We start from the raw sequence: 11,162 nt of genomic DNA on the forward strand, positions 1-11,162 counted from the left end.
CATTTTCACACAAAACTTGGGACTGAATTTAGAATAGATTCATTTGAAACTTTATGGAAAAATGGTCTTCTATAGATGGCTCTGGTCCCATAGAGAAGTGGCAGAAAGAGTGGAGGAAACATTCAAATTGGTCATTCTATCTGTGATGAATCTTGCTCTGGAGATATAAACAACAAAAGACATTTCCACCTTGCACTGCATGGATATTTAAAGTTCCCATAAAGGTTCAAAGACCTTATCTTGTAGTTGCTGTTTTATCTCCCAGGAATTAATTATCTCCATTGATGGAAAGCCTTTGTCATAAAGGCAGGTATTCTGGAGAGATATGTTTGAGAAACACCCATTCATGAATGAGGAATTGTATTCCCTGTGCTTTGAACCTAAACATGTGAAAGTCTCCTTTCTCTATCTGAACCTGGGTTTCTAAGAAAGCTGAATTTCACATGAATAGCAAGTTGGCAGAATTCCAGTGTGAACATTGAACCTGTGGATTCACGTCACAGAGAGAACTTCTGTCTTCTTATCAATATTAAACCTTTTCTGGGACCCACTACTGATTGCTCAAGAACTAAAGCAGTAAGGGCATAAAAATAATGATATCTATTTTAAGTACTTGACTACAAAAGCAGTTTTTCACATTCATCAGCGAGTTATGAAGGTAGACAGGAAATCTAAAATGCTCCCAATTAGCTGTCTCTGGGACTATGTGACAATCAGTATGGAATACTAGGCAACACTAAAAATTTGGGGAGATACCTAAAACACAACAATCGGGTTCCACGTGTTTCACATCCTTGTTGCTTGGTTTTGTTAGCTATTTTCCTTTTAGTCATTCTAGGAGGTTTGTAGAGGTAAATTATTGTGGTTTGAATTTGCTTTCCCTGATGATTAATCATGCTGAGTATTTTTAAAATTTTCATGTTATCGTTGGCCATTTGCATTTCTTCTTTTGTGAAGTTCCTATTCAAGTCCTTTGCACAATTTAAACAGAGTCCTGAGTTTCTTATTACTAAGTTGTATGTGTTCTTTACATATTCTAGATATAGATCTTTTGTCATATCAATGTTTTATAAATATATATAATATGTTGTGTAAAGTTGTATATATAAATATATACGAATACATGTATATGTATACATTTATATATAAATTTTTTAAGTACTTTAAAATTTTATATGTAAAATTTTGTCCTGGTCCGTGGATTGCCTTTTCATATTTAAAATTGTGACATCTGAGGAACAGAAATTTTAAAATTTTGAAAATGTCTAATTTTTTAAAATCTTTCTTATTGTTCATGCTTAATGTGTCATGTCTAATGAGCACTGATCTACCCCAAGGTCCAAAAAAGTTTCTTCTGGAATTTTTATAGATTTAGCTTTAACATGTAGGATTTTGGGTCTCTGCTTCATTTTGCATTACTTGTTATACATGGTGTGATATAGTGATTGAGGTTCTTGTTTTTCTCATAGGGACATCCAAGTGATCCAGCATAATTTGTTGAAGTCTATTCTTTACCCATTGAATTACCTTGACATCTTTATAACAATTCATATATTTAGGTCTTTCTGGCTGTCTATTATTTTTCAATGATGCATATATTTATCCTTATGTCAATGCCACACGGCATTGACTATGGGAGCTTTACAGTAATTCTTGAACTTAGCTAAAGTATGTACTCAAACTGTGTTCTCTTTTTGAGAGTGATTTCTTTTCTGTGTTCCTTATATGCAAGATTAAATTTCAATATAATTTTCAGAATAAGATTGTCAATTTCTCCAAATATCCTGTTGGGATTTTTATTGGAATTGCATTGAAATGGCAAAAATTTGAATCATTTAATCCATCCATATGGCATATTTTTCCATTTTTTTATACATTTAATTTCTCTCAGCAATATTTTCTGGTTCCATATATAGCTTTTGAACACATTTTTCAAATTTAGCCCTCAAATTTCATTTTTTAAATAGTATTTTAAGTAGACTTATGTTTCTTTTTATTTATTTATTTTTTATTGTGGTAATATTGGTTTATAACATTATATAAATTTTGGGTGTACATCATTATATTTCAATTTCTGTGTAGCTTACATCATGTTCATCACCCAAAGACTAATTACAATCCATTGCTGCACACATGTGCCTAATGATCCATTTCACCCTCCTCCCTCCCCCTTCCCCTCTGGTAACTACCAAACCAATTTCGGTCTCTATGTGTTTGTTTGTTGTTGTTTTTATCTTCTATTTATGAGTGAGATCATATGGTGTTTGATTTTCTCCCTATGACTTATTTTGCTTAACATAATACCCTCAAGGTCCGTCAGCATTATGTTTCTATTTTCAATTTCTAATTGTTGCTATTGTAGAAATACATTTGATTTTTGTATTCCATTTTATCCTGTGACTTTGCTAAATTAACTGATTAGTCCTTAGATTTTTTTTGTAGAGCATTTAACATTTTCTACATACACAATGGTGCCATGTGCCTAAAAATCAATTTTTTGCAATTTTACTTCTTCCTTTATAGTCTATTTCTCGTATCTCTTTTTCTTACCTTATTGCAATGTGTGGAACCTATGGTACAATGCAGAACAGGAATGGTGGGTGGACAAACCTTGTCTTGTTTCTAATCATTGAGAAAGAGTATTCACCATTAAGTGTGATGCTAGTTGTAGTTTTATACAGATGTTCTTTATCAGGTTGAGCAAGTTCCTTTATATTCTTCACTTGCTAAAAGATTTTTTTAAATATCACATATCTAAATTGAAATTTATCAGTGTTCATGCTTCTGTTGAAGTTATTGTGTGATTTCTCCTCTAGTTTGTTATTTTAGCGAATTACATTGATTGAGTTTTCAATGTTAAATCAGACTTTCATTCCTGGAATAAACTGTACATGGGCATGGTGAATTACTATTTTTTAAAAAGATTGATGTATTTCATTTACTGCTATTTTGTTTAATATCTTTGTGCATATGTTCATAAGGGATATTTGTCATTTTCTTTCTTATAATGTGACGGCTAATAGGCAATGCTGTTTTCATATAGTGAACTGTGTAGTCTTTGCTTTTGTCTGAAAGAATTTGTGTAGAATTTGTATGATTTACTTTATATTTTTTGGAATTCAAAAGTAAATTCACTGGGCCTGGATTTATTTTGGGGACGGATTTAACTACAAATTTAATTTCTTTAACTGATATGAGACTATGCAGTTTTTCTTTTCTTTTTCCATCAGATTTTAAATATTTTTACAAGCAATTGGTTCATAAGTTGTAGAATTTATTGGCTTTACCTGTTCATAATATTTCTTACTAGCCCATTAGTATGTAGAATCTATAGTGTTGTATGCTCTTTCATTCTTGGTGTGAGTAATTGGTCTCTTCTCTCTCTCTTTTCCTTCCTCCCTCTCCCCCTCCTCATTAGTCTAGCTAAGTTCTATCACCTTTCCGGATCTTTTCAAAGAACGAGATTTTGTTTCATTGATTTTTGTGTTTTTGTTTGTTCTTTGTTTTCTTTTCTATTTCACTTATTTTTTTATTCTTATTATTTACTGTCTTCTACTTATTTTCTGTTTAATTTTCTAGGTTGATTTGTCAAAACCTTTATAATTAATTGTAGATGTTATTCCTTTTTCTCCAAATTTTCCTTTAAGGACTTTTACTGCTTCCCAGAAATTCAAATACGTTATGAATTCCATTTCATTTATTTCAAATGTTTTATTAGTTATGTGATTTTTTTTAAATTGAGGTAAATTCACATAACATACAATTCATCATTTTAACCATTTATTAATGTAAAACCAGTTGGCTTTTAGTACATCCACCATGTTGTGTAATTATTGCAACTATCTAACTGCAGAACATTTCATTCATTCTTAAAAAACACACATCTTGGCTAGAGAATGAACAAGATGAACTGAAGCATCTTGTAGTGCTGGAAAGCAAGGAAGTTCTAAAACACACACAAACTCACACAGTGATGAGGACGTGCCAAAAGGACACAGGAGCCAACTGAAAGAACCTCCAATGGCAAAGGTGAGAAAAACTTGAGCAACAAGTTAAATAACACAGAATTGAAATGTAATTCAAAGTATAAAATAAATATCCTTGAGTTCATACTGATGTCAATAATTAAATAAATAGATAATAAATAGGAGAGAATAGACAAACCTCCCGTGAAACATAATTCCAAATGATTATGTAGATACTTTGCACTCAAAGAGTTATGAAATAACTCTCCACCTCTTAGTGTAGGCTGTACATAGTGACTACCTTACAAAGAATACAGTGTGGAATGGGGGGAAAATAGTAACTTTACAGAGCAGAAATATGACAAGGATTACCTTAGCCAGGTGATCAAGGTTAACATCAAAAATGATGTCATATTGATAGTATATACACTGATATGATGGGGTCAAATGGCACTTTACCTCTGTGGTCTTTCCTGCAGAAACTCATAATCCCAGTCTAATCATGAGTAAAATAACATAAGAACTCAAACTGAGGGCTTTTGTGCAAAATGTCTGACTACTACTCCTCAAAACTATCAAGGTCATCAAAAACAAGGAAAATGAGTCTTTCTTTGTCTTGATGACAGTCATCACTGTCTGGAGCTGCCAAAGAAAACATGACAATTAAATGTAACGCAGTATCTGGGATAGGATTCTGGAGAAATAAAAAGGCATTAGGTAAAAACTAAGGAAGCTGAGTAAAGTATGGCTTTTAGTTCAAAATAATGTTTTGACATTGATTAATTAGCAGACAAATGTACCATACCAATGTAAGATGATTACAGGGGAAACTGAGTGAGAGGTATGTGGAAACTCTCTGTTTTATTTTCACAACTTCCCTGTAAATATACACCTGTTATAAATTATAGAGGTAATTAAAAATGAATGACTCATTTCACTTAAAACAATGTCCTCAAAGTTCATCTCTGTTGTAGCATGTGAAAGAATTTCCTTCATATTAATGCTGAAAAGTATTCCATTGCATGCATGTATCACATATTTTTTATCTATTCATGTGTCAATGGGCACTGTGTTTCTTATATGTTTTGGTTAATGTGAATAATGCTGTTATTAACATGAGTATACGAATATCTCTATGATTCCCTGCTTTCAATTATTTGGGGTATATATCCAGAAGTGGAATGCTGGATCATACGGTAATTCTTTTGTAATGTTTTAAAGAATGTCATACTGTTTTTGATAGTGGCTGCAGCATTTGATGATTCCATGAGCTGTGCACAAGAGTGATTAGTGATTCTGGGCATCTTTTCATGTGCTTATTGACCATTTGTATATCTTCTTTGCAGAAATTCTATTCAAGCCCTTTGCCCATTTTTGAAACTGGTTATTTGTTGTTGATTTGTAACAGTTCTTTATATATTCTGGATATTAACCAGTTGGATATTTATTTGCAAATGATTCCTCCCATTCTGTGAGTTGCCTTTTCACCTTGGTTACAAACCAAGGCTTGTAACTAAAGGTTACAACCTTTGATGCTTAGAAATTTTTAATTTTGAGGTAGTCCAATTTATCTATTTTTTCTTCTGTTGCTTGTGTTTCTGTTATGGTATTCAAGAAACCGTTGCCTAATCTAATGTTATGAATGTTTTCCTCTATATTTTCTTCTCAGCTTTTTATCAGTTTAGCTATTTCATTTAGGTATTTGATCCATTTTGAGTTAATTTTTATACATGGCGTAAGTTGAGGATCCAAGTTCACTCTTTCACGTGTAGACATCTAGTTTTCCCAAAGCCGTTTTTTGTAAAAACTGTCTTTTCTCTCGTTGGATGGTCTTGGAACCTTTGTATACATTTGTATACATCACATACATGACAATGTATGTGATGCTTTATTTCTGGACTCTATTGTATTCTAGTGATATATATGCTTGTCTTCATGCCAGTACCACACTGTTTTGATTAGTGTAGTGTTACAGTAAGTTTTGAAATCAGGAAGTTTAAGACATCCAAATTTGTTCTTTTTCAGGATTGTGTTGTCTATGGGGTCTTTCGAGATTTCTTATGAATTTTGGGATGGAGTTTTCTGTATCTGCAAAAAATGCCATTTGGGTTTTTATAGGGATTATGTTGAATGTGTGTTTCTTTGAGTAGCAGTATTGAGATCGTAACTATGTTAAGTCTTTCAATCTCTCAACACATGATAACATGTTATCTTTCCATTTACTGATGTTAGAGTTCTCCAGAGGAACGGAATCAATAGTGTGTGTGTGCATATGTCTATGCATATATATATAAAGAGATTTAATATAAGAATCGCCTCATGAGATTATTGAAGCTGGAAAGTGCAAAATCTGTAGAGTCAATGTCCAATTTTGAATCCAAGGGCCAGAAACAACTGTAAAAGCAGAATATTTGCTTGTTTATTAAAATCTCCCTCTTCTTGTCACCTTTTGGTGAACATTCACATGGGACACACATATCTTCATGTTTTCTGCCTATCCTGAGCATTATATCCACACACCTCTTTCCCAAATTTTCTTGTCACCGATCTTTAAATCAAGTTCCTTGCACTCCATGACCATTCAACCAAACCATTGGCCACAACCCATGAATATAAGCATACATCTGGCCATTTCTCCTTCCAGCAAAGTGCACAACCGGGTGCATGAGCCACTGGAAGAATTCCTCTACAACACTTTCCTTCAGGGACGTTCCAGAAAGAAGCTGTAGTTCTGCGGCTATCCACATTTTGGTCATGACTGAATATCATTTAAGAACTATCTGGAAACCAGTCCTAAGTCTTTTCTTCCTCTGTCAACTGACCCTAGGGAACTCCCAGGAGGTCATAGGTGCAGTCTGGGAGAGGGATTGCGTTGTGGTAGGAGTGGATTCCTTGGACATTTGGGCCACTTCTGCATGTAATTTTCCTTCAGTGACTACTTGAGTCCGATCAAGCATATATGTTCCCATTTGATGATGGAGTGCTGCTGTGTACACGCAACTTTATCACTTCATGAGTCAGATGATACCAATTCATGAAAGGCAGCTCAGGCTGCCTAGTAACTTAGTGGTCCATGGTTAAGCATTTAGTCTCTACTAAGGCCCACTAGCAGGCCAAGAGCTGATTCTCAAAAAGGAGAATAGTAATCTGTAGAGGATAGGAGGACTTTCCTCTGAAATCCTAAGGGCCTGCTTAGGATTCACCTATAAGTGGCCATCCAAAGTCTCCAACAGCATCCCTATCTGACACTAACACTTCAAGTAACATTGATTCTGATGTATCATGTTTCCCAAGTGACCGTGCAGCTTGCACAGAATCCTTGTTCTGTTGTAGAACCTTCTCTTTTTCTGGGCCCCACTCACAACTAGCAGCTTTTCAGGTCACTTGAAAAAATGGACTAGAGTAACACACCCAAATGAAGAATATGTTGCCACCAAACCCTGAGGCCCACTAGGCATTGTGTTTCTTTTTTGGTTGTAGAAGGGGTCAAATTGAACAAGTAATACTTCACATTAAAAGTGTTATCTTGACATGACCCACACCACTGGAACATAGAAATTCACTGAGGAAGAAGTCCCCTGAATTTTAGTTGGATTTATATCTTATCCCATGACACAAAAATGTATTACCAGTAAGTTTACAGTAATTGCTACTTCTTGCTCACTAGGTTCAGTCAGCATAAATGAATCAGTGTAATAGATCAGTGTGTCATCTTGTGGAATGGAAAGGCAATCAAGATCCTTATGAACAAAATGATAACATAAGGCTGTAGAGTTGATATACCGCTGAGTTAGGACAGTGAAGGTGGACTACTGGCCTTGCCAGCTATAAGCAAACTGTTTCTGGTGGTCCTTATTAACAGGTATGGAAAAGAAAAAGCACTTTCCAAATCACTAGCTACACGCCAGGTCCCAGAAGATGTGTGAATTTGCTCAAGGAATGAAATCACATCTGGTACGGCAGCTGCAATTGGAGTCTCCATCTGTTTAATATTATAGTAATTCACCATCATTCTCCAAAATCCATCTAAATTCTGCACAGGCCAAATAGAAGAGCTGAATGTATATGTGGTGGGAATCACCACTCTTGCATCTTTCAAGCTCTTGATGGTGGCTCTAATCTCTGTAATTCTTCCAGGAATGTGGTACTGCTTTTGGTTTACTATTTTCCTAGGTAGAGACAGTACTAGTGGCTTCCACTTGGCCTTTCCCAGCATAATAGCCCTCACTCCACAGGTCAGAGAACCAATGTGGGGATTTGGCCAGGTGCTAAGTATGTCTATTCCTATTATACTTTCCGGATCCGGGGAAATAATCACTGGTTGGTTTTGGGGACCAATTTCCCCCACTGTGGAATAGACTTGAGCTAAAACTTCATTAACCACCTGACCTCTGTAAGCTCCTACTCTGACTGGTGGGCCACAGAGATGTTTTGGGTCTCCTGGCATCTGTTTCACTTCAGAGCCAGTGTCCAGTAGTTCCTGAAAGATTTAATTATTTCCTTTTCCTTAATGCAGTTACTCTGGTAAAGACTGTAGATCCCTTTGGGGAAAACTTGGAGGAAGTTTATTAATATGTAAAGTTTGGGCAGTGTACCAGTGTCCTTCCTCAAGGTGACCTGTCTTGCCCTTCATTCAATGAGTTCTGAGTGTAAACTGGCTCATGTCTGGAAATTTATTGAGAGGGCATGACTTTCCATTTTTCTGATTCAAGTTAGTCTTTTGTTTATCTAACCTTGAACTTTTCAGCTGATACAGATTAAGTAAGAATCCAGTAGACTTCCTCTCCATTTCCCTTCTAGGAAAACCATGATCAACTGGCCAATGCCAAAGGGCTGCTGGAATCAAATTATTATGCTTGCTGTGTTGACCCTGCTGTCCGTTATGATAATCATGCCCACCTTGCCCTCGGGGGTTGAGTGCCACCACTTGGCCCCTGTTACATGGGATTAAATCTTTCCCATTGCATTTAGGTTTCCCAGTTTAGTGACCATAGTTCCCACTATAAGTTCTGGTCTACAGAAGACAGTGATCACAGAGTTCTTCAATGATGCCAGAGATTCCTTCACAAATCCATTTCTCGCAGTCTTCCTGTAAAGTACTTCTTCTGGACCCTCCCAGTGAGAGTGAGCAGGTCTTAAATGAGGAATCCACTCTAACATTCCAATCTCCATATGCCTTTGAGTCCCTTCATTTACATTAAACCAAGGCAGGTCTGGCTTTTTAATTTACTCACCGTGGACCACCTTTTCGGTTCATGTTTCAGCCAACCAATCAAGCACACTATTAGAGCTTTACCTAACTCCCCAAGTGGCAGCATTAAGTGAAGGGTCTATGCTTAGTGAGCCCATACCAATAAATTCAGCTTGATTCAACTTCACGTTCCTTCAACCATTATTCCATACCTTAATATCCATCCCCACACATTTAGCCCAGTTTTCCGTCTAGATGAATTAGCTCAAATCGTTCTTTTGGAGTGTAGTGCATCAATTTGTGGGTTCCACTTTGTACTTCACTTTAGAGGCCTGCTGAGACATGAATTCAGTAATAGGTCTAGAAGTAAAGAGGGTGGTGGGGGTGAGTCCTGAGGAGAATCAGCATTGCCTTTTATGGCAACTGCCTCAGGGAAGGTCATTACAGTTTCCTCAGACTGTGCAGGGTTAATCCTTCTGATAGTTGAGGAGAGGCTGCTTCTGCAGGGGATGGAGAAGTTTCTTCCACTAACAAAGAAGACTCATCCTTTGCTTCTTCTTCTCAGTTTCCTCATCCATCCAGTGATCTAAGCCATAACTTGAGTTTTATTCATGATTCTTCTCTCTCTAATCTTCATCCACTATCAAGTTCTTTTGTTGATAATTCCTAAATAACTCTTGAATCTTTCTCTATCTCTCCATGTTAGTGTACCCTAGATGCAAACTCTGAGATCGAGATTTTTGTGAAAGTGATTTATAATGAGAAAGAGTTGAGAGAAGCTGACTGTGGTAGGGGGAAAAAGGATGTGGTCTCAGCTGAAGTCTGGTATCAGGATGGATCCATGAGAGCTCTGGATTATACATTATACTACAGAACTGGTTCCACCTTGAGGCAAGGGGACTGGCCTTTTTTACCACTATGCCAGTCAGACATTTATCTGTGGTGGGCACTGAGGTGGTGGGCATAATACTTGAGGTGAGACAGCTTCTTTTTCTCAGACATGATTGTCAAGAGAAGGGTGGTGCTGTGAGCTGTTAGTTGACTAGACACACAGCAGCTGTGGCCTGGGTGCACTAGACAAGTGAAAGAAATTTGTGCTGGGTGCAGCAGTGTCCACCATATACTGCATCCTCACTGGCAACACCAGAGTTCAGGCCTCTCTCTTGTCACATCCAAATCATTACAGTAACTCGTTACTGCTCTTCTGCTACCAATCTTGTCCCCTTCAATGCATTTCCCATACTGTAGCTAGAGTTATCATTCTAAAACTCAAGTATAACTGCATGACTCACTAGTTTGAGAAATATTTCAATGTTTTCCCCATGGAACTTAGCATTAAGCTTTAAAATACTTATGAGACACTTCTTGATCTTTCCTGTTCCTATCTCTCCAGTTTCATATCTTACTATTTAGCCTTTTAGAAACTCAGTGCCAAGAATGTTGCCTGGCACACAGTGGAGATTCAATAAATAATAACTGAATGAAAGGATGGATTGATACCCACAGCCATACTAAACTGATTTGGTTTCCTGCATACTCTTTTTTACCTCCTGGACTTTGCTATGTATTCCCTCTCCTAGAAATACTCTCATCCCAACTCATGCCTACTAGCTGTGCTGATTCATTTTCATCCTTTGGGTCACATTTTTGATGCCGTTTCATCTAGGAAGCCTTTCCTCATACCTTATGTTTGTTATTTGTCCCAGAATCATGCTTTCATACCACCCTGTGCTTCCACAATCTTATTGCTTATAACACTGTGTTGTAATTTTCTGCTCTTTTCTGGGAGTCTCTCAGTGGATCTCAAGCTCTGCAAAAGCATGACATGGTGTCTCTCTATTCATCACTGAAGGAATGTACCTGATATATTCCTAAGGCTCAAAAATGTTTGTTGATTAATGGATGAAGGACGGAAGGAATGAATGGAATACATTTATCCTGAAATGCCTTTGTGTGCAGGTGTAGCTACATTTTTTTAAAAACAGCTTTTCATAATGAAATATTAC

Source organism: Ceratotherium simum, chromosome 34 (assembly GCF_057802395.1).
Source record: "Ceratotherium simum simum isolate JZ-2026a chromosome 34, ASM5780239v1, whole genome shotgun sequence".
Taxonomy (NCBI): Eukaryota; Metazoa; Chordata; class Mammalia; order Perissodactyla; family Rhinocerotidae; genus Ceratotherium; species Ceratotherium simum.